This window comes from Orcinus orca, chromosome 3 (assembly GCF_937001465.1).
Source record: "Orcinus orca chromosome 3, mOrcOrc1.1, whole genome shotgun sequence".
Lineage (NCBI taxonomy): Eukaryota > Metazoa > Chordata > Mammalia > Artiodactyla > Delphinidae > Orcinus > Orcinus orca.
In genome coordinates, this window is record NC_064561.1 from 167,529,497 (window position 1) to 167,554,502 (window position 25,006).

Sequence of the window (25,006 nt, forward strand, 5' to 3'; positions counted from 1 at the left end):
AGAGAGAGAGAGCAATGTAGAAATCAACTGTCTGGGCTTCCCTTGTGGCGCAGTGGTTGAGAGTCCACCTGCCGATGCAGGGGACACAGGTTTGTGCCCCGGTCCGGGAAGATCCCACATGCCGCAGAGCGGCTGGGCCCTTGAGCCATGGCCGATGAGCCTGCGCGTTCGGAGCCTGTGCTCCACAACAGGAGAGGCCACGACAGTGAGAGGCCCATGTACCACAAAAAAACAAACAAACAACAAAAAAAAAACATAGGATGTACACTGAAATCAACTGTCTTTTGCAACCTAATCTCAGAAGTAACATCCCATAACTCTTGTTACACTCTATTCATTACAAGCAAGTCACTAGGCCCAGTTTGCACTAATGAGAAGAGATTATACAGGGCATGGAAATAAAGAGGTGGGTATCATTAGGAGCCATCTTAGAATTCTGCTTACTATGAGCCCTGAATTAAAGTGTCTGTTTTCATGGAGTTTGCATTTTACTGCTGGAGGAGAGGCATCAAAGAAATATATATATACATACATGCACACACACAAACACATAAGAACAACAAAAACAATATACCAAGTGACCATACAGGCAATTTAAGAAATGGAGATCAAAAGCAAAATGGTATTTGACATAGGATATTGAGAAAAAATGTGAAGAAGTGAACGAGACATATTCTAGGAGAATAGTCCAGCAGAGAGAATAGCAAGTACTAAGTACGTGAGACAAATGCAAGTTTGGTATTTAAGGAAAATAAAGAAGCCCCTCCTGGCTGGGGCGGGATAAGGTAGGGGAATATGAAAAGAAATAGCTGGCTGTTTATGTAGGGCTTTTATTCTGTGGAATGAATGATGTGGATGCTCCTCTGAGTGAGATATGAACCATTTAGAGTGTTTGTTGTAGAGGAATAACACAACCTAACCTACAACTTTTAAGGCCCATTTTGAATTCTCTATGAAGAATAAAGGGTAAGACTGGTAAAACATGGGGAGACAGTAGAGGAATTTGTCTTGGTAATCCAGGCAAAGTTATTATGATTACTTGGGTCAAATTGCTAGCTGTGAATATAGTGACAGGTGGAGAGCCTCTGAATGAATTTAAACATAGACCCAGCAGCATTTCCTGGCATATTTTCTATTAAGTATGAGAGAGAAAGAGATCAGGGATGACTCTAAATATTTTTGCCTGAACATGAGAAAAGGTGGAAATACCATTTAGAAAGTTGGGAGGTTGTGGAAAGATCAAGTTGCTTCAAGCCCATTACATTTGAAATAATCATTAGATATACAAATACAGATGTTGAGAAGACACTTCTATATAAGTCTGAAATGTAAGGGGAAGAAGGTTTGGAGATATAAATTTGTGAATCATCAGAATAGAGATTGTGTTTAAAACCATGGGACCAAATGAGATTAGTTGAAGAGCAAGCAAAGACAAGGAAGAGAAGAGGTCTGAGAACTGCAACTGGGAAGGTCTCAGATATGTAGAGATTGCAATGAGGAAAGTTATTCAGTGATGGATTATGTGAATTCATGAATAGTGGAGGAAACAACAGAGTGTTATGGAAAGTTTCTACTCAAGGGTTCAGAGAGATGAGAACTAAAATTTCATCATTGTTTCTGGCAAAATGAAAGCCACTAGTGACTTTGACAAGAACCTGATCTGAAGAAAGGTGAGGTTGTGAAAGAGTAGGGATGACTCCTTGTGGATTGAGTCAAATAGAAAATTAGAGAAGAAATGGAGACAGGGAGTGTGTAAACTTTTCAGCTGCAGTAAAGAGTTGCATAGAAATGATGCAGTAAGGATGTGGAATCAAGACAGCAATTTTATAATTAGGGGTTTAGGATTTTGTGGCAGGAAATAGAAAAACTACACAACGATTTTAAGACTAAAGAGACATGTAATTAGATATTGAAACAACAACATCAATCTAGTAGAAGACATCAGCTCTTGCCAGGTGGAGCTTCCTCCCCAGGTGGAGCTCTCCCAGGGCTACAGTAACATTCTGTATTCACCTTGCCCCCTCAGCTCACGTGACATAACTAATGCTGGGCGCATCAATATCCCTTCTGTGCTCCCTTACCCCTGCCCACACCTCTGTTATTAATCCATTTACAGTTGCTCATTTGAAATATTTGGGGCGAATTTTCTTCCCAGACAGTCCCCTCCCTAAATGCAGGGAATCCTAAGTCCTCCACTGGAACTATGGACTTCAAGGTAGTTGGTATTTAACGATTACGAAGCAACCACCACTCTTGCAATCACCACGTAACAGGAATGAAGCTAGTCTCCAGACTAAGCTAATGACATCGTGGACACTTTGCTGTCAAATACCTCCAATTTTTCTATGACTTTGCTTGCCTGACAGTAAAAGAGCTAGAGAACACACTCTTATCCCAGTGCTGCTTCCAAATTTCTCATGATGCAGCAAGGTGGTAGAACCTACCTGTTAACCAGAATACTTACAAGGGCTCTGGGAAATAAAATGTTTAGTATCTCAGCCTCTCTAGTTTTGGAATTTACACTAGAAGGAGGTAAAGATTGATTCTGAGTGCTACCTCAGTCATTTACCATATGCACTGCAATATTTCATGGAGTTTCTATGACAATTATTTTATAGAAAGGGAAGAAATGAAGAGTGAAGAGACAACTGCAGGAGAAAAGCCCTTTGGAAGGAATAGGACCAGTGCTCAAGTAAATATTCCATGTATTATTATTACATCCAGTCATAGTTAGGAATACAATCAGATGCAAATTTAATGGGGATGGTAGCTTACATTATGGCCTCTGTGTCTTCAAGTTTTCAAACAAGTCAGGATGACATGAAGTGAAAAAATAAAAGTTGGATGAAAGTTTGAATATATCTATAAATGTTCCTCTTTGTCAATTAAGATATTTAGCTTTAAATTTGATTAAAGTTGCTCTTCTTTGCAGTCATCTTTATCTACTGCATCTTTTTCCAGTTCTCTAAATATTTTACCATCCTATATTTCCACATGTAACCATTAAAGTGCTTCATAGAAAATAAATTGCAGATCATGTTTGTAAGTTTTAAAAGTTATTTTTTGGTTTTGTTTATATTTGTTAATCATAGAACCTTCACCTATATTGTTGGGTATGTGAGTTAAGCACATTTATTATTGTGTTAAGTATTATAATGAGGGTGTATCTGCCATTTTATTTCATGGTTCTCTTTATTATCTTTTTTTTAAAATAGTATTTATTGTCTTATTTTCTGGCTTAGATACATTGATATTTTTAAAATGTAAAATGCATTTAGCTGAAAATTTTAAAAAATCTCTGCTACAGTGGCATAAACAGAGAGGAATTTATGTTCATCATGTAATAGTAAAACTGAAGGGAAGAAAACAGAATAGTTCAGTGATAATAGCAGAACCCAGACACTTTCCATATTTTAATTATTTCGTACTTGTGAGTACATCTCACAAGTCCAACTCTTTGTTGCTCCCTAGTCTTAATATGACTGGCATAATTTTCCCAATTTGCCTACATTTCAGGTGAAAAAAGAACATTTGAATCAGGCAGGGGTTACTCTATTAGCAAAGTAAGGATCTTTCTGGATAAACCTCACCTTTCAACTCAATGGTCAGACATGTTTTCCAGCTAACCCCTCTCCCCCTCCCACCCAGGTAGGTTAAGTCTGCACAGGCAAGCATTTTTAGTCATCTATATTCTATAAAATGGTACTTTAAATAATCAAGAGGAGAGGCTGGGTTTTGAAAAGTTACTCTTTCAATGTCTTAATATTATCAATGTGTGTGTGTGTTTATAAATATTCTTGTTATTTTATTTTACTTTTGTGACTAGGAAATGAATCAATTATTTACTTTTCTCACAACTGCATTCTTGTAAGCACATTTCTTTTATGACTGATTTTCTCCAAGTTTTTCTGTTTTCAAGAGGATCTTGTGTGACTTAGAATATCTTTATATTATTTTCAGATTTAAATAATTATTTTGCATGATATAAAATTGAAGACGTTTTCCAGTATTACTTTGAAAGTACTAGTCTACTGTCATCTTATATCCATTATTGCAGTGGATCAATCTTATTTCAATCTGATCCTAGTTACTTTATATAACCTATTTTTTCTTTAGTGGCTTAATGATTTTTCTCCAATTTTTTTATTATTAATTTTCACTGTAGTGTGGTTCAGTGATGTTTTATTATTACCTACTAGAAATACATTAGCTCTTACATTTTGAGGGCTAATATCTTTACTAAGTATAGGCAATTTTTAGTCATTTCTTCAATTATTTCTTCTCTGCCATTAATATTTTACAATATATTAATGTTAAGTCTAAACTCCAGTCACCTAAGCATTCTGATGCATATTGCCTCTCTTTTTCTCTCCCCTATACTTTCTAGGATAGGTCTTCGGCCTATTATTCCACTTCATTCATTTATCCTCTGTGTCTACTCTGATATTAAACCCACCCATTACCTTCTTTGGTAATTCTTTGACTTCATTTTTATCTTTTCTTAGCCAGTACTTTCTCCTTCATCTTTTGGATGTTCTAATCCTACTTTCTAATTTTTCTAAACTCTGGGAATACATGAAAATTTATTTGCAATACTAACTTGTCCTGGGTACATGACTCTGCTTTATTTGCTATAGGTTGTTTCATTTGTGGTGTTTCTTTTAGGCCATCTGAGTTGCTTGGTATTTTTAACCATTAGACTCATATTTCTCTGGGGCTATATGCTCTCTCAGTGGGTTATGTATGAGGGCCTATAGCTCAGGTCCTGGTTAGTATGGCTGCTGACAGAGCAGAGAATATTTTTGTGGGTTTTAGTTTGGTTTAGATGCTCTTATTTTAAAGTCTGGCTCAACCACTTGCTGTTTTTCCCTCCCACCCACAAACCAAAGAATAAACTCTCCCTGTGCTCTGTGAGAGGAATTGCTCTTTCCAAAAGTTCTCTTGAGCTGCAGTATCCTAGAGGTAAGGAGAAAATGCATTTGGGCTGAACAGTGGGCCTGTGTCTCTTATCAGCTCCCACGCCTGCCATGCTCTGTGAGTTGGCTTGGTGTGACGATTCCACTCCATCACATACTGTTGCTGCTACGTTTCTGCTTTGCAGTAGTGATGGAGTAGAAGCACAATGTCGAGAAAATAAAATATATAACTAAAACATTTCCCTTAATTTCTTATCGTTGGGAGCTTTTCCTCTTACACTTTGAGCAACAAATGGAGTCTCATAATGGGATCTGACTTTCCTTCCTTCCTTCCTTGCTTCCTTGTTTCCTTCCTTCACACCCACATCTGTCTCTCTCCCACCCCCTTTTGTCCCTCACTGTCTCTCTCTTTCTTTCTTCTTTCCTCCCTCCCTCTCTTCCCTTCTTTCTTTTTCTTTTTTTTTGGGGGGGGGTTAAATTAAGCTCTCATTATTAGTTGTTTTTTGGCGCCTATGGCATCTTCAAATATTGGATTGTGGAAGAGAAAAAGCAGAAATAAAAGTTTCCTACCTTCTTAAGAGGTAGAAATCTGACTACCTGATAAACTTTTTATAATATTTTTTAACAACTAAATGCAAATATAATATGTTAAGAATGTTTTAAACTCAAGGAGACTATATCTAAGTTGTTTTTTCTTTTCAGTGTATTCCAAGTGGTTTTTGTTAATGTACTGAATATATACATGGTCAATAAACACTAAGACACTAATATTTTCTTAAACTTGAACATCTGTTATAGTTTTCTAATTTATAGTTATTGAATAACTGAAATGAGAATGCATCAACAAATAATTGAATAAAAATATTTTCAATTGATTTTTATCATTCGGTGTGCCCACCCCAAATTTGCACACCTTGTTCTTTGTGAATAATATTTTTATTCTTCCAAGCTTCCCTGTATCATAGATAATACTGTCTTCCCCAGTCTAAGAAGAACCATAAACGTAATATAGGATCTCAGCCATCATCATAACTTTGATGACTGCAATTACAGCTGACGCAACCTTAGTTCAGGTATCTGGTTGTTTATTTAATTGCTAAACACATCAAATTTATTCAGTCAAATCACAACCAGCTGCTCACTAGTCACTTACATGGCAGTCTTTTATATCATTAGAAGTTGCAACTTTCAGTTTCAATACAACAGAGAAGAACAAAGGTGACTCCATATTGGATCTATTACTTTAGCTCTAACCTTTGTGCTCTGTTGCCTGTTCTTAGTCATGCAGGCTCAGCACCTTGGTCTCTTCAATCAGTCAAAGAATATTGCCTATAGCCTGAAGGATACATAATAGCCCTTTCTCAAGGCTCTGCCTCCCAGGCTTGACCTTTAAAGCCATAAAACTTCTCATGCATATAGAGATAAAAAGTGGCAGAACAGAAATAACATTTGTCTTGCTGGAGGTTTACAGAAACATAGTGACCAGACCTACATGGACAGCTGCAAGAACAAAGGATTATCAGATCCACTCCAGGACCTGGCGAGCAACAAGAAGTCTGCAACGACCAGCCACACCCCCTCCCCTTTTAGTGTAAAAGAAGTCTGAATTCTAACTCTGGTGAGATGCTTCTTTGGGACACTAGTCCACCATCTTCTTGGTCTGCTGGCTTTCCAAATAAAGTCACTATTCCTTACCCCAACACCTCGTCTCTCAGTTTATTGGCCTGTCATGCCGTGAGCAGCATGAGCTTGGACTCAGTAACATAAACGTTCTTTTTATTGTGCAACCAGAAATGAGAAAAATAAAAAATCCTATTGACTCAATAGTTGTGTCTTAAGACAAATTAAATATAAAAAACATTTGTCTACTTGTGTTCTCTTATTACAACATAAAATTATGATTAACTTTAATATTTAATTTGAAACAAAACCCACTATCTACACACTATACATAATTTTTATTTTTGGTGGATGAGTTTTTGTAGGCAGACATGTGAGGTCATCTAAGAGATTTAATATAAATTATACAAAGTTATGCACTTTACATTTTTATCTCACTTTAAGGTTAAAGAATATCAGATAAGTTACTAATTATTTGCTAATATCATCTATATATCATACATATATTAGAAATTTAAGCATTCAATTATTAAACTCCCTTATAAAAAGTATGATGTGTCTCCAGACACACTTGTGCTAAATGCTAGGAATCCAGGATTTAAAAACACATTATCTATCTTCCAGGTAGTGGCAGAGAAAACAAGTAAATATCAGCTACATTATAATTTATATATATGTATATAATTTATGCATATATATATATAGCCAGATATATATGCATATCTATATGTGTGTATAATATATATATAGTGTATATGTGTGTATATACGTGTGTATAATAATATATATATAGCCAGATATATATGCATATCTATATGTGTGTATAATATATATATATATAGTGTATATGTGTGTATATATGTGTGTATAATAATATATATATATATATATATAGCCAGATATAAGAAAGAAAGATAAGATTTAGAAAATACTTCTAAGAGGATGAAGAGTTTAATTTGGGGTAAATGTAAAGAAATGTCAGAAACTGTGCCATTTACAGATGTTGAGGCATAAGAGAAAATGACTCTAGAAGAACATTAATTTATTTCATGTAGTAGGAGCTCCTGGTGAAGATATAGTTAAGGAGGGTTTAGAGATAAAGTAAATTGATGGGAGACAGAGACTTCTAGAGTGAATTGAGGAAAATCAAACTATATCAAAGAGAATCTAATTTCCTTTAGAAAAGAATGTTAACAACAGAAAAATTATTGTGACTTAGAAACCCCAGTTTCCAGAATTTTGGAAATGATTTGAATAGTCAAAAGATCCAAGGCAAAGTCAGGAATTTGTCAAATTTCCATTAAGAAGTGATAACTATAAACCAGTTTGCATTTAGAAGGAGAGTAAAGGAGCAGACTGATAAATATTGATTAAATGAAAAGAAGTTCTTATTTAGATGGAAAATGAGCTAATATTTTGGCATGCTGAAATTGTTGGCTTGCTCAAGAGACATCCAAATTGAGATATATTTAAGCAATTATATGTGGTTTAGAACTCAGGAAAAACTAAAAGGAATTAAATAGAAATATATGTGTGCATTTTATCAGCTTATGGGTACTGTTGAAACAAAAATCATGTGGATGAAATCAGCCTGGGAGGACAAAAAATTAAAAAAGTTGAAAAGATAAGGTGACTGACGATTGAGGTCTGAAGAATACTAACATTTATGATGAACATGAGATATTGGTCTGAGATGGGCATATCTATCTTCACTCAATATCTAAACCTGATTTTTTTTTTAAAAACCTGAAATTCATCTAGGTATACAATGAGGAGAGCTAAAGATATCATGTAAATTATGTCTGTGGTGTACAGTGAGAAGAGCTAAGAGAAATGTGTGAATTATGTCTGAAGATTAAATTAAAAGTTTGAAACATTTACCTTAATGTAGGATAAAAAAGGAAAAATAAACATACAAACAATCTGTTACTAAAGTGAACATTACAAGTGAAAGAATACATTATGCCAGAGAATTGCAGGAAGTAGATATTTTTTTAAAAATCTACTGAAGTATGCAATAAAAAGATGACAAAAATTATACATCATCTTCAATATTAAGTGACATTTATTGCAAAAAAGAACAGAGAGCTATCCAGAATAGGAAACACTAAACTGAGAAATGAATGTTAATACATACATTAAAAGCAAATTCAAAATCTAATAGAAACTCTTTTTTAAATAAAGGAAAATTTCTGTATAGTATTATTATTTTAATAGAGTTTCTTTTTTACCAGTATTATGTTCGCAACAAAATTGAGGGGAAGGCACAGAATTCCTAACCACCCCTACCGTCACTCATGTATAGATTCTCACATTATCAACATTCCCCACCAGATTTATACATTTGTTACAATTGATGACTCTACCTTGGAACATCGTTATCTCTCAAACTCCATAGTTTACATTACCTTTCACTCTTGGTGCTGTACATTCTATGGGTTAAGACAAAGGTATAATGATATGTGTCCATCATTATACTATGGTACAGACTATTTTCACTACTCTAAAATCCTCTGTCCTCCACCTATTCATCCCTCCCTCGTCCCCAGGCCCTGGCAATCACTGATCTTTTTACTGTCTCCATAGTTTTGCCTGTCCAGTGTGTCATATAGTTGGATCATACAGTAGGTAGCCTTTTTAGAATGGCTTCTTTCACTTAGTAATGTGTATGTAAGATTACTTCATGTATCCTCATGGCTTGATAGCTCATTTCTTTTTAGCGCAAAGGGAAAAACAGCTTTTAAAATTAAATAGTTTAGGGATTTCCTCAAATGAAATATTTTAGGAAGACATTCTGGTTAAAATAAGGATGAGAAGGAGACCTGGGTGCCACCTTACTTCTGTGTCTAGAATCTCTGAGAAGCCCATTGAAATCAATGGGCTTAAAAAGAGGGGAAAAAAAGGAAGCAAAACTAAGTAATTGTGTATTAATATATTATTCAAAATTTCTGAATAACATATGCTTTAAAAATTAGAGTTGAGGGCTTCCCTGGTGGCGCAGTGGTTGAGAGTCCGCTTGCCGATGCAGGGGACGCGGGTTCGTGCCCCGGTCCGGGAAGATCCCACATGCCGCGGAGCGGCTGGGCCCGTGAGCCATGGCCGCTGAGCCTGCACGTCCGGAGCCTGTGCTCTGCAATGGGAGAGGCCACAACAGTGAGAGGCCCGTGTAACGCAAAAAAAAAAAAAAAAAAAAAATTAGAGTTGAAATTGTCTGAAAAATTCTTTTATATATTTATTAATTTATTGTCAATAATTCAAACTTTTATTCCACAAATGCACACGTTTTATTGTAGTCTTCCTCACTGCTCAACACTATTTTAGGTTCACAATTCCTGGGCATTTAAACTAATTAGAAATTTTGTTTTCAGACTCATATGTGAATGAACATTTAAGTTCTTGACAGATTGTACACACACACACACACACACACACACACACACACACAGTTAGACACTCTGATGAAAATATTTTCAAAATAATAAACATCTGAATGTCAAAATTTACACACATATTATAAAGAGAAGAAATAATTATTTCTATACATAAGTGTGGCTCCAAAATTTTTCACAAAGAAGTCTATGTACTATGGTTGCTAATCTTATTCAATCTTTTCCTCATCATCAGAATTTAAGTTCCATCATATTTACCAATGTGTGTATCTTTGTTGCTGTTGACACAGTAAACGGAGTTGAGGCAGTGATTTACAGGAATTTATTAAGCTGTTCAAGACTCTTCTTATATTTATTCATGATGGCTTGGTTTCTGCGCTGTCAGGTGGATATATTATAATCTATCATTTTGGATCAGCAGTGTTTCTGGGCTCATTTTGATTTTATGTGGTCTCTACTTTGAATTGCTATAAATTAATTTTTAATTTATTTCCTTAGAAAGACTTATGTGCATTCCTATACTGGTCAAATGCAAATCACTCAAGTATTTGCAATATTTTGACTTGAAACCATGTGCATAACAAATGTAATTTAAAACTTGACAGTCAAAGATTTCAGTTCTAGTATTTATGGAACAACTCTAAGTTATAAAATTATTAACACTAATGAACGTAAAATTTTGTGTGGTGTGTAATATTAAATTTATTTATTTTTGTTTAACATCATTGCTTTTTTCAGTATCATGATGAGTTAAGTATAGGTATTTTTATTTGTCTGGTATCATCAGATAATTTTTTATTTCATATAGATAAATTAGATGGCAAGCTAAAAGTAATTCTTTATGTGCTAAAGCTTATGTTGTAATTGATATTTATGATCACAATGTTAAAATTTAAAAGAACAATATTTTTACACTTAGAGAAATATAGTAAACATACTCCAGTACTTTTTATAACTTTTTATGACTGAAATCATCTAATAAGTACCAGTTTTTGGCTTAAAAAACAAATTAGGTAATTTTATTTTAATTGAGCTTGCATATAAATTTATATAGGTCTTTTCTTAAAAGAAAGGGGTCCACCCTTTCTTATAAGCTGCCAGGGCTGCCCAGTGATTTTGAGTTTATTTTGTGAATATTGTGTATTATTTGTGGGTGAGTTTAGGTCTGAGAGCCATTTCATGAACCCATTAAAGCTCATGTGTTTTAAGACATTTACATTTTTTTCCTAAGAAGATTCTTTTTAGTAAACCACTGAAATCACATTTCTGTTATATTTGATTGCATTATAAAAATATCTAAGGGGCTCCATGTCACACGTCATCAGGAAAATGCAAATTAAGTCAACAATGAGATAACACTATACATCTATTAGAATAACCCAAAATCCCAAACACTGACAACACCAAATGCTGGTTAGAATATGGAGCAATAGGAACTCTCATTTATTGCTCATGGGAATGTAAAATTGTACAGCCACTTTGGAAGACAATTCTTACAAAATAAACACACTCTTACCATATAATCCAGCAATAACTCCAAAAGTTAAAAACTTATATCCATACAAAAATCTGCATACAAATGTTTATAACAGCTTTATTCTTAATTATCAAAATTTGAAAGCAATGAAGATGCTCTTCAATAGGTGAATAGATAAATAAACTGTGATACATCCACCCATTAGAGTATTACTCAGCACTGAAAAAGGCACTACCCAACCACTGGAAGACAGAGGAAATTTAAATGAATATTATTAAGAAAGAAGTCATTCTGAAAGGTTACATACTGTATGATTCCAACTATATAACATACTGGCAAAGGTAAAACATTGGAGACAGTAAAAAGTTTAGTGGCTCCCAGGGTTTGAGGGGAGAGAGAGATGAATAAGTGGAGCACAGAGGATTTTCAGAGTAGTGAAAATAGTGTTCATAATGTTATAATGATGAATACATGTCATTAATTATACATTTGTCCAAATCCATAGAATGTACAACACCAAGAGTAAACCCTAATGTAAACTATGGACTTTGGGTGATAGAGATGTACTAATGTAGGTTCATCAACTGTAACAAATGCACCACTCTGGTGATTCTAAACCTGCTCTCAAAAATAAAGTCCTAAAATCTTAAGATTTTTTTATATGTGTGTATATATATTTATATACACATACACACATATATGTAAGTGTATTTGTGTTTTGGAAAAATATTAATTTCAAAGGCAGAAAATAAAATCCCATTCACTAGGATGCCATAATCAGTGCATAATATTACTGCAGTGAATTGAAATTAAGAACAATAATTTAATCTACTACATGTGGTGATACATTATAATCAAAATGAAAACATCCCTTTACTAAAATGTAATTGATTTATGTCTTATAACCATGAAGATATTCATTAGGAGTATTATGACAGGTACTCAAAAGCAGTTAGCAAACCTCAACTTTAGAAATATTATTGACTCAAAACTCATAAAAGTTAATTCAAATTGAACCTTTATATCACCATCATGTTACAAATTCTTTCAAAGGAAACACTAGAATTTTATAACAATTATAAAATTTTATAGGTAAAACATGATATAAGCAGGAAAATTTTTTAAAAACTATGTCTAGGCTGAGAATTAGTTATAGAGTTGTGATAATATGTGATGTTGGAATTTTTGTAGCTAATTTCTGATATTGCATGAGATCCTTGTCCATGGTAATTATATTGCACATAGTTTGTTATACAAGATATTTTGGATCATCAAACCCCCAGGTGTCTGCACCATATGGCATGGCAGAAATGCAACTGTGATTGCCATCTAGTGGCACATCCAAAACAAAACAAAACAGATGCCAAAACCTCACTTCTCAAAATTCCAAGAAGCAAATGGTAGGGGGAGTAAATCATATGGACTTCCTCTCATCAAGAGTGATCTAGCTACAACCAAGGAGTTCTGGGGAAAAGATACATGGATAGAGCTCTCAGGGTGTATATAATGAATGATGATCTTTATGGTTCAAATCCAAGCCCACTAGAGAGTATGCACTGCAGAGGCTGTACACACCAAGCAGGTTTAAACAAGTAAGCCAGCCTCTCTTCTTGCCTATACCTGTGCTTGCTCTATAAGCCAAAGATAGAGTGTTTCAGATGAGTGGGCAAGGGGTCTGCGTGGGTTAAAGCATACAGGCTCCCTTTCACTGAGCTTGATTTACCTATTGCCATTGCCTAATATATGTCTGTGTGTGTGTGTATATATATATATATGGTTTACCAACACTAAAATCTGAAGTCCTACAAAATGCCTTAAATACCAGCATGGTATGCTATAAAATTTTCTCAGAACAAAAGGAAAATTTTATATCAAAGGAACAGTAACAATAGACTTCTAACTATAGAATTAACTTTCAATGCATACCAATAGGGAAACATTTGGCTAGATAGAGGAAGACTCAGATGAAGAGTATTTTAAAGAGTTTAAACATGTGCAGTCTTTTATATAGAATGAGATAGATGCACTGAACTAAAACAAACAATAAATTATTGTGTCTCCAATTGCTATTACACATGGTTTTCTAGACCAAAGAGTGTAAGAATGATTAGCTTATCTCACTGTCAAACTCAGTTTTCCATGTCTGGCATTTGTGCTTTCCATTCTTAAGAACTTGGGTCTGTAGGTTACAAAAACTGTTCATGGAGGGGAGGGAACACCTCATAAGAGGACTGGCAAGTGATTCATTGATCTGGAATATGTGCAATACTCTGCTACTTTGGGTTCCTCACGATAGTGGATAAGCAAAGGGAAAAAAATTACTTGCTAAAACAATCAATCCTCATTGCCACGAAAAACTAAGGTTACTACCACATAATGAGGGTAAGAAGGACCACTCCGGAATCCAGAGAATTTACTTGGATGTCTTTTTGTGTCTCCCAGTCAGGTAGTAACTGTCCCTGGGCACTATAAAAATCCAGACACTAGCAGGAATTAAAAAGTTCAGACACTTTGGAGATTGAAGACCTCAATCTCTCCAACAGGTAAGCAAACTAAACTAGTCACAGCATTGGCAGGAGGTGAGGGATATTTAGAACGGTTTGGTGGAAGAAAAATGATACATATCTGTTATAACCTTGAGACCAGCTGGGTCAGCAGGGACTGTGCTTTTGTTTTTCTATAACCTTAAATTTTACACAGGATTGTGACTTAGAGCCACCTTGAAAGAGACTCTGTGATCTATCCTCTTAGGAAAACTGAGTATATTTTGTATTTTGACAAAAAATAGTGACACTAAGTTGTACTGTGGAAGCTTGTTATAATGCAGACAAACAATTGGATCTGAGTGGTACAAACAGTATATATTATCAGCCTCTTCAGATTGCCGAGGTCCCTCCAGTAAACCCTCAGCTGCCTACTGTGTCTCAGGTGATTTCACTGCTGATGGACTCTGCTTGCCCTCTGGTGCTGAACCCTGCTTCTCAGGTGCAGCCAGATGACCAACCAATGCCCAGAGTCTTTGTTTTCCGAAGGAAACAATAAAGGAGATAGAAACTGACTTCCTGCCTGGTAAGCAGAGGAGCCAAACAATAAGACTTTAAATTGCAGTAAAGTTGTCAGTCCATAAGATGAATCTTGACCATGAGAATTAGGAGAGAGGAAAGAACTAGGTTGATAAATCCCTTCTCTTTTCTACCACCTGTGAACTGATCTGAGGTATAGATTATGAATACAAATTGTTTGATAACATCTTACTTGGCTGAATAGCCTAGAATACCTGGCTCTTCTGTGCAGGGAGAGTCTATCCCAGCATCCAACTGATCTCCTTCTTTCTCTATTTTTCTCCTCTTTTGTCCTCATTCTCAGTGTCTTGGGTTTGTACTCACCAAATAAGAATGAGCACTTATCTTTACTTCAGGAATTGTTTTCTAAAAATCCTAAAATTGAAAGCCAAAGATTTTATGTATTATTATGTATGTATTATGCAATTACGTATTATTTAAAATAATAATAATTTTTTATTTTAGCATTTGTAACATAATCATACTTTGGGACACAGAAACTTCAAATTTCATTAGTTCTTCAATAAAGCTCACTAAAGTTATCCTTATGCAAATTTTGCTGTATCAAAGCATAGCCACATTTTAGTACCTTAGCCTTTAAAATTGGAGTCTTAAATTTAGGAGTTTATACTGTTTTAAGTGCTGTACATAAGGGCAAACCAGTTTTTAATACATGTTTCCCATATGATTTTTATAATTAATTAATACTTCAGCAAAGATGGCATCTGTAAAAATGTCTAATTTTATAAACCTCTACTCTGAAAGTCAGTTATTGTTTCTGAAATATATTTTATAGACTCTACTTTAGTTTGTTACTTTGAAATTCTCTTGTTTTGTTTCTGGAACAGACAACAGGACCCTAGAAGTGATTTTATTCATTCAAACAATGCTTTCCTCCCTTAATACAGATGTATAAACATTTTGCTGCTCAGGACAGCAGTCAGAGATGGCTTCCTAGCAATTTAACCCTCTGCTGAAGTATTTTAGTATTTTTACAAACAGGACAGCTCCATCCGTTTACACAGGCTAAACATCGGCCCTGCGCTGGAGACTTAGGCAGCTGAGGATGGAAAGACAGGGTGGAGTTAAATTGTGAAGGGCTTTGAATGCCAGGGGGTTTGGGATTCCCAAAACAAACATGACCGTCATTTATTTTTAGAGACAAACCTTAGGGAACCCCTCCCTCTATAAATATCTAATAATAAATGAGTAGTTAAATAAACAATAGTATATCTACACAATGGAATAGTCTAATTATTAATATCAAGTTTCTGAAGACTCGTTAATGACACAGAACAAGTGGGGAAAAACGTGTATAGAGTATAATACCAATTTATTAACTACAAATATGAAGATAAGAATAGAAGAACCAACATCAAACTGTAAACTGTGGTTATTTTTGGATGGTAGTATTCTACTTGACTTTTATTTTATCATTACTTTTTTCTATGTTTTAACTTTTTCTATAATGAGCACATATTACTTTTATAATGAATACATAATAAATGTTATTTTTCATAAAAAAAGAAAATTTTATGAGTCTGTAATATTTTTTAAAATCTTTCCGATTGCTTCACTTTTTGTAATAATTTTTAAAATATATGATTCTTAATCTAAAATATTTAGTAGACTACCATGCATTAAATCAAAGTTCTGTAAAACATTCTGGTTTTAGATTGGAAATTTATTGGATTTGTTCTCTACACAGTTTACTTATATGATTCTTACAAATTATTTGAAAAAGATATAACAAAATATTTTTATATTAAAGTTTTATTTTTTTCAAAGTTTGCAATGCAGCCACATTATATTCAGAAAAGGATATATTTACATTATTTTTGATCCCTATTTGAAAATGCATTACAATGGATTTTATAATTTCAATGGCAAAATAAAGGTTTCTATATGAAAAGAAATGAAAATTTTAAGTAGACAAAATTGATTTATTTACAATTTTGGAAAGGATTTGTTTATATAAGTTTGAACCATCGTGTTTTTAGAAAAATGTGTTTTATTATTTTATTTACAGAAATAAAGAAATAAAGAAATAAAGAAATAAAGAAAACACAAAATCATAACCAAAATTTGTGACCCAGAGAATCATTTTGATACCTAAGCCCAGCAGGCAATAAATGCTTATGAGGCTTTTTTAGTACAGATAAATTATTAGAGTGAAATACTATTAACTTCAAGTTCACACATAGCAATTAAATGCCATGAAGCTCTTTCTGGTGCTTTGCCCATGTTAAAAAAGCAATTGCTATTTCTTTACTCAGTCTGAGGTTAGTTCTGATTTTTAATTAACATGAAAACAAGGACCTTCCTTTAAAACACTCTATTCTCGGGAGTGTGTTCTTCCAATCTCTAATGAAAAAATAAACACCAGGTCTACTAAGCCTCATGCTAGGTTTAATTTGGACTCATTTAATTTTTCTTTTCACAAACTCCTGGACCAAATATGTGATTTCACCTCTACTATGGAGGGTTTTCTGTCTTATTTTTACACACTTATGTTAACTGCTTACTATATTTATTCTATCAATCTTGCCTTATTTTTCCAACTTCATTCAAAATGTAAGAGAGGAAGGAGAAGGGAAAAGTGTTACCAATTAAGGAGATAAATCTACCAGTAGATTAACTAGATAATTTTATTACTGCCTAAGAAAGCAAATTAAGGTGATAAATTTCTCTGATGGGAGAGAGGGGGAAAAAAACATACGAATAAATAAAACATATGTCATTACAGTTTTAAAATATTTTCTTATGAAAAATTGTAACCATACAGAGGTGAAATAATGCACCTATATATTTACCTCCTAGATTCTAGAAATGAACATACAATTTTATCATCTATCTAGCTACCTGTCCACTAATACTTCTGTTCATTTGTCAATCTATCTGTTTTCTGATGCATTTCAAATGAAGTTGCAGACATAATCCATTTCAATCCTAAAGAGTTCAGCATGCACAAAAGTAACTAGAATTCAATATTTGTTTACATGTTTTTTCATTTGTTTTTAGGTAAACTTGATACACAGAGATATGTACAAATCCTGGGTATACTGTTCATGAGAGTTTTGAGAAATGCGTATATTATATAATTGAAACTTCTATCATGATAAATCATTACCATTTCCTTGGAAAGTTCCTTCAATCTCTTTCCCAGGCTCCTTGACCTTATTTCCTCAAAGGCAACCACTAATCCAATTTTTTTCACTGCAGATTAGTTTTGCTTATTCCAGAAAGTCAAAAATAGAGCCATTTATCTTTTTACACTCTGTGAATTGTTTACAGGTGCTTTGCATTACCCACTTTACAGAATAGAAAAAAATTGGCCAGAATTATTATATTTTAAATATGCTCATAATACTATCTTCCTTAAGTGTTTTGATTTTATAAAAGTTATTATTGTTGATTTAGTTTTTTAAAATTTCCCCAAAATATTCAAGCTTAACTAATGTCCTGGGCTAATTTTAGTAAGTAATATTTTTCTAGGAATTTGTCTAAACTGATGATTTCAAATAAGTTTTCAAATCTGTTAGTTTATAATAGTTTATAATTTTTCTCTTATATGTTAATTGCTGATGTAAATGTCATCGTATTCCCTTTATATTTATGAATTGTTTGTGCTTTCAGTATTTTTTTCTTTATGTCTATTATTCTGTACAAAATAGGTTAGAGTAGCTTTAACTTCACAATTTTAAAAGTTCTTTTCTTTATTTACTAATTGCTAGTTTTAACTTTAAATCTTCCCTTTCAAGTGACTTAGGTTTTTTTTCTAATTTACAAATTTGATGTTGACCTTATTATTGTTACCCTGTCTGATGCAGAATGTAAGGCTATCAATATCCATGAATGTGTTTTGACTTAATTCTAGACATTTTGTTATCTAGAATTACATTATTACTTTCTATGGATTTTCAGATCTTCATTATGATCTAATTGTCTCATGAATTATTAAAATTACTTTTATTAATTTTAAAAGTAGATTATTCTTAAATTTTTAAAGTTTTCATGTTTGTTTTGTTTTACTTATTGATTTCTCAATTGTTTTGTAGTCAAATATATGGTCTGACAATAACAGTTACTAGAAAGTTGTTATCAATCCAGAGATTACCATCTTGAGCAATCTGAGTTTGAGATATTGGATACAGGACATGCATTTAGGACCATAAGTGCATCTTCCAAATAGTTTCAAGTGGTTTCCCCTTGAGTAAGATCTGTCCCTTCTTACTTCAATGTTAACTCACTCACTGCTTTAGGGACTTCCCACATAATCCAAGGCTCTGGACAACTGAAAATACAGTCACTGTTTCCAAATATTAGATTTAAAAATTTTGCTTTATAATTATTATAATAATGATATCATATATCATAATTATATATGATATATCATCATATATGCCAATTTCTTATAAATTGACTCTGGTCTATTTTAGATAAACATATAGACCCTGGTCAATTTATAATCTCAATTATTTTTAATTTTTGATCTTTAAAAAATGGAATATTGTGTTTCTCAGTTTTAGTTTTTATGTTACTCTATTTTCAGCAGTGTCTGTTTTCTTATGTATTGCCTCTTACACGGGTTCATTTTCTATAATCATTTCTATTTCTCTTCTATATATTTCTTGAACTTTGTTAGCTTATTTTTCACCCTCTTCAGTTGTCAATCAGGAATCTTTTATGTCTGTTTTGAGACCATTCTTACTTTTTTTACAAAAAATTCTTTCAATCAATATTGATATTTTGACCATTTTCACCTGCTTGGGAGCAACATTTGTAGAGATTAGAAGGTGGGACTAGTTTTCTTTACCTGCAAATTTTCCATGTTCTTTTATATCTTTGTATTCATCCACTACTGCTTGTGTAACTGTTACTTCTGTGGTGAGGTATTGTTTTATTTTTGGTAGTGCAGGATTTTAACTTTGATTCCTAGCAGGAGATGCCTTTGGATACATTCTTAAGATGGAATGGGAGATCTCCAGTAGCTTAAAGTCATCTATTTGGATGTGCTTATCTAAATATACATTGGCCATTTATTCAGTGATCCAATGTAGCGGTTTTGCCAATTGGTAAGCATCACTATTCTGAATATAAACTCAATTACAAAGAAAGTAAGCACAAGGTTCAGTCTGTTTTTTTTTCTAGGCTTTCTTTGGGACGTATTCATGTCAAAACCGGCTATGTAATCAGTCCACTATAAACCCCATCTCTCACCAATGTATCAGGTGACTTACTGAGTCCAGATATTAACGTCACTTCACAAATAATGTCCTATAATTCTATGGCCGGGTCAGATCCTTTTGTTTTAGTGCAAAGCTACCATGGACTGAAATTCCCTTGAGAGAAAGCTAAAAGGAAGATATACATCTAATATTTGTATGGTTCTCTTCAAGAAAATCTAGCCTTGCTTTTTGCAATACCCTATACCCAGTTTCCCTTATTGTTAATATCTGACGTTACTATGGTACGTTTGTAACAACTAATGAACCAATATTGATGCATCATTATTATTAGAGTTCTTAATTTATTTGTATATCACCAGTTTTTATTTATATCCTTTTTTATTTCTGTTCCAGGATGCCAATGAGTATACCTCATTACATTGCCTTGTCATGTTTCCTTAGGCTCCTCTAGCCTCTGAACTTTCTCAGCAGAAGTGTCTTCTGAGTAGTAATATTGACTATTTATAACAAGTAAATATCACTCAAGAAGTAAAATCCCCAAAAGGCTTACAGTTTCTTCATCTAAATTATACTAAAGAATTTCTAGCATTGCCACTTAATTTATTATGTATAGCTATCGAGGCCAGGTCTTAGTCAATTAGCCTAAGAAATAATTAAAACCATTCAAAGCTGCTAGACCTACCACACTATAACTAGTTGCTTGTACATATTTAAATAAGTTCTTTCATGTATATTCATGTTCTTTACTTTTTAGTGGACCACCCTCAGAATCTGTTAATATGGTATCTAGCACCACACATTTTCTAGATCCCCACTCCCAGTATTTTTATCTAAATACTATAATTCTCTTGGTGGGAAAACTTTGTGCTTTCAGGTTTGTTTGTTAATTCACTTAATGAAGTAGCCAGTATACAAAGCTCTTGCATTTCTACCGTCCTTTAAGTAAAAAGGCTTCCTGCAAAAACCTGCTTTCACTGCACTGCATGTTATAATATTCCAGGTGTCTCCAAGTAATAATAAAAATATTTCCTTTGCCAGTGTTTTTTGTGGGATACTGAAGTCCCATACCTAAATATGAATTGAATTTTCAGTGCTGTCACTTTCAATTAACCCAGTTAAACAAGGACAGATTTCTCCCAGTGACAGCGAACAACTGGCCAAGATTGGTCATGCACCTAGGCCTTAGTTGCCAGCCTGTAGTTTTTTGGTTATCTATTGTTGTGTTACCTACTTTTCTAGAACTTAGTGGCTTAATAAAAACTGTAATTACATTATTTCTTATAATTCTGTTGTTTGACTGGGGCCCAACTGGGTGTCCTTATGCCCTTCTGTTTGGAGACGCTTATGTAACTATGGTCAGATGGTTGCTCCAAGATGGCTTCGTGTATGTATCTTGCGTTGCCAGGGAAGGCTGGTTTTGGGGCTCAGTAAGACACTGAACTCCTGAGTCCCAGTCTTAGTGCAGCTTTGCTGTGTCCAGATGGCCTCTTTTTGGAGCCTTTCCATGTGTTCTCCCAGTAGTGTTTCTTAATTTTTATATAATAACTCAGGGTTTCCAGGAGTGAAAAGTGGAAACTATTATGGCTTCATAAGGCAAATCGTGCAACTGGCACAAGGTTGCCTCTGCCACATTTAGCTAAAGTGAATCACAGGGCCTGACTAATTTAATAGGTGAGGGGACTACACTAAGATGTGAGTATTGAGACGTGTGATGATTCATCAGGACCATGTCTGAGAACTAACTAAGACAAGTGGAGAGAAAGACAGTTTCCCTCCTTAGAGATTTCACCAGACTTACAACGTGGAAGACTTGCTAAAAACATAGTTTCAATTCTGAGAAAGCAAGATGTGGCAACTATCTACCACATGATGGAATCCTACTCCTAAGAAGTGCAGGTGCCTCTTCTGTATGGTGTGTTGACAAAATGATCCTCTGAGTGCAAGAACAATATTTAAAAAAAAATAGCTGCTCCCTACTTTTGTTATCCAGGTGATCTTTTCTAACTCCAAGAGTTAACCCCTGTTTCTTGCTAGTGTCTGTGGCATAATGGAAATTTCTAATTATTAGGGAAAGTATTTTACCAATTCTAGAGGTATTTATGCCAAAATGATACTCGAATCTCCAGATTCTTATCCTGCCACATATTCGTTTTTCTGCTCTGACAGTACAGATATATTTGATAAGGATAGGGTTTCAATATGAATTTGACAAAAATGATAAGAAATACAGGAATTCTTCCTGAACCATCACCGGTTCTTCTGTAAGATGCTTGAAGGAACATGAAATATTTAATTATTATCTAGAAGGTATATATCTCATATCTTTCTGCAGGTGTCAGTGCTAAGCTCTGCAAAAATTTCAGCCAAGACCTTGACATATTCCTTTTTTAAAATTAATTTTTATTGGAGTAAAGTTGATTTACAATGTTGTGTTAGTTTCTACTGCACAGCAAAGTGAATCAGTTATACATATACATATATCCACGCTTTTTTAAGATTCTTTTTCCATACAGGTCATTACAGAGTATTAAGTAGAGTTCCCTGTGCTATACAGTAGGTTCTTATTAGTTATCTATTTTAAATATAGTAGAGTGTATATGTCAATCCCAATCTCCCAATTTATCCCTCCCCCCTTTTCCCCCTTGGTAACCATAAGTTTGTTTTCTATACCTGTGACTCTATTTCAGTTTTGTAAATAAGTTCATTTGTACCATTATTTTTTAGATTCCACATGTAAGCAATATCATATGATATTTGTCTTTCTCTGTCTGACTTACTTCACTCAGTATGACAGTCTCTAGGTCCATCCATGTTGCTGCAAATGGCATTATTTTGTTCTGTTTTATGACTGCGTAATATCCCATTGTATATATGTCCCACCTCTTCTTTATCCATTCCTCTGCTGATGGACATTTAGGTTGCTTCCATGTCCTCGTTATTGTAAATAGTGTTGCAGTGAACATTGGGGTGCATGCATCTTTTCAAATTATGTTTTTCTCCAGATATATGACCAGGGGTGGGACTGATGGATCATATGGTAGCTCTATTTTTAGTTTTCTAAGGAATCTCCATACTGTTCTCCGTAGTGGCTATACCGATTTTCATTCCCACCAGCAGTGCAAGAGGGTTCCCTTTTCTCCACACCCTCTCCAGCATTTATTGTTTGCAGACTTTTTGATGATGGCCATTCTGACTGGTGTGAGGTGATACCTCACTGCAGTTTTGATTTGCATTTCTCTAATAATTAGTGATGTTGAGCATCTTTTCATGTGCCTCTTGGCCATCTGTATGTCTTCTTTGGAGAAACATCTATTTAGATCTTCCACCCATTTTTTGATTGTGTTGTTTGTTTTTTTGATATTGAGCTGCATGAGCTGTTTGTATATTTTGAAGATTAATTCCTTGTCAGTCATTTCATTTGCAAATATTTTCTCCCATTCTGTGGGTTGTCTTTTTGTTTTGTTTGTGGTTCCCTTTGTTGTGCAAAGGATTTTAAGTTTTATTAGGTTTCCTTTTTTTGTTTTGTTTTTTATTACTCTGGGAGGTAGATCAAAAAAGATCTTGCTACAGCTTATGCCAGAGAGTTTCTGCCTATGTTTTCCTCTAAGAGTTGACATATTCCTAATTTTCCAGTACTCTCTAATTTTCAGTTGGTCACGAACCCAAAATGAATAGAATATCAAAGTACACAATATCTTGTAGAAGAAAAAAAAACGGAAGTAAGCAAGAATACTAATTTACCATATAGATCCAGGAATAGCCTTATATTTTTAATCATTGTTTAACAAGCATAAATTAGAAGGGACAAAAGAAAGCTCTTGACTTTTCAACACAGAGAAGTGCACCTTAATAAACATGATCCAATCAGGGTCAGGAATCTCCTCACTTAGGTGGACTTTGCCTCTTTTCTGGGTTGAAGGTATAATGAAACAGGGAAATAGAAAGTGGATACGGAGACACAGAGATAGACATATTTGTTAGGTTAACATTTTTTAACAACACAATCAGTTATGCAAATGCAATTTAGTTTCTTTTTTTTTTAATCCCAAATTCATCTGTTTTTCCTTCTAAGTCTCTACCAACATAGTAATGAGAAATGCAATCAATATAGATTCCACTCAGATAAACAATCCAAAGCAACAAAAGGGAATTCAGTGAAACAGTCACTGTATTTAAGTAAAATCTATTTTTCATAACTTTGGGAATTAACATATATAATTACTTGTAGCAAAATTAATGAAAAAGTGAAAGGATCATCCATAAATATATAAATTATACTAATGGATTTCTATGTTTCCTCCATGCTCATATTTAATCTGTTATAAAATATACTTTACAGTTTCCATCCTCAACCTATCTCATGTCTAATCTTCCATTTGAATATGTCTCATACAAATATTCCAACTAAGACATTCATCTATAGAATGAATGACAGTGAACCTGAGATTATAAAGCTAAAATTAAACCTAGTTACAGGAGAGAGGGGGAAGATGGCGGAAGAGTAAGACGTGGAGATCACCTTCCTCCCCACAGATACACCAGAAATACATCTACACGTGAACAACTCCTACAGAACACCTACTGAACGCTGGCAGAAGACCTCAGACCTCCCAAAAGGCAAGAAACTCCCCCACGTACCTGGGGAGGGCAAAAGAAAAAAGAATAAACAGAGACAAAAGAATAGGGATGGGACCTGCACCAGTGGGAGGGAGCTGTGAAGGAGGAAAGGTTACCACACACTAGAAGCCCCTTCACAGGCGGAGACTGTGGGTGGTGGAGGGGGAAAGCTTTGAAGCCACGGAGTAGAGCACAGCAACAGGGGTGTGGAGGGCAAAGCAGAGAAATTTCCGCACAGAGGATCGGTGCCGACCGGCACTCACCAGCCCGAGAGGCTTGTCTGCTCACCCGCCGGGGCGGGCGGGGCTGGGAGCTGAGGCTCGGGCTTCGGTCGGAGCGCAGGCAGAGGACTGGGGTTGGCGGCGTGAACACAGCCTGCAGGGGGTTAGTGCGCCACAGCTAGCCGGGAGGGAGTCCAGGGAAATGTCTGGACCTGCCGAAGAGGCAAGAGACATTTTCTTCCCTCTTTGTTTCCTGGTGCGCAAGGAGAGGGGATTAAGAGCGCTGCTTAAAGGAGCTCCAGAGACGGGCACGAGCCGCGGCTAAAAGCGCGGACCCCAGAGACCGGTATGAGATGCTAAGGCTGCTGCTCCCACCACCAAGAAGCCTGTGTGCGAGCACAGGTCACTATCCACACCCCCTTTCTGGGAACCTGTGCAGCCCGCCACTGCCAGGGTCCCAGGATCCAGGGACAACTTCCCCGGAAGAACGCACGGCGCGCCTCAGGCTGGTGCAA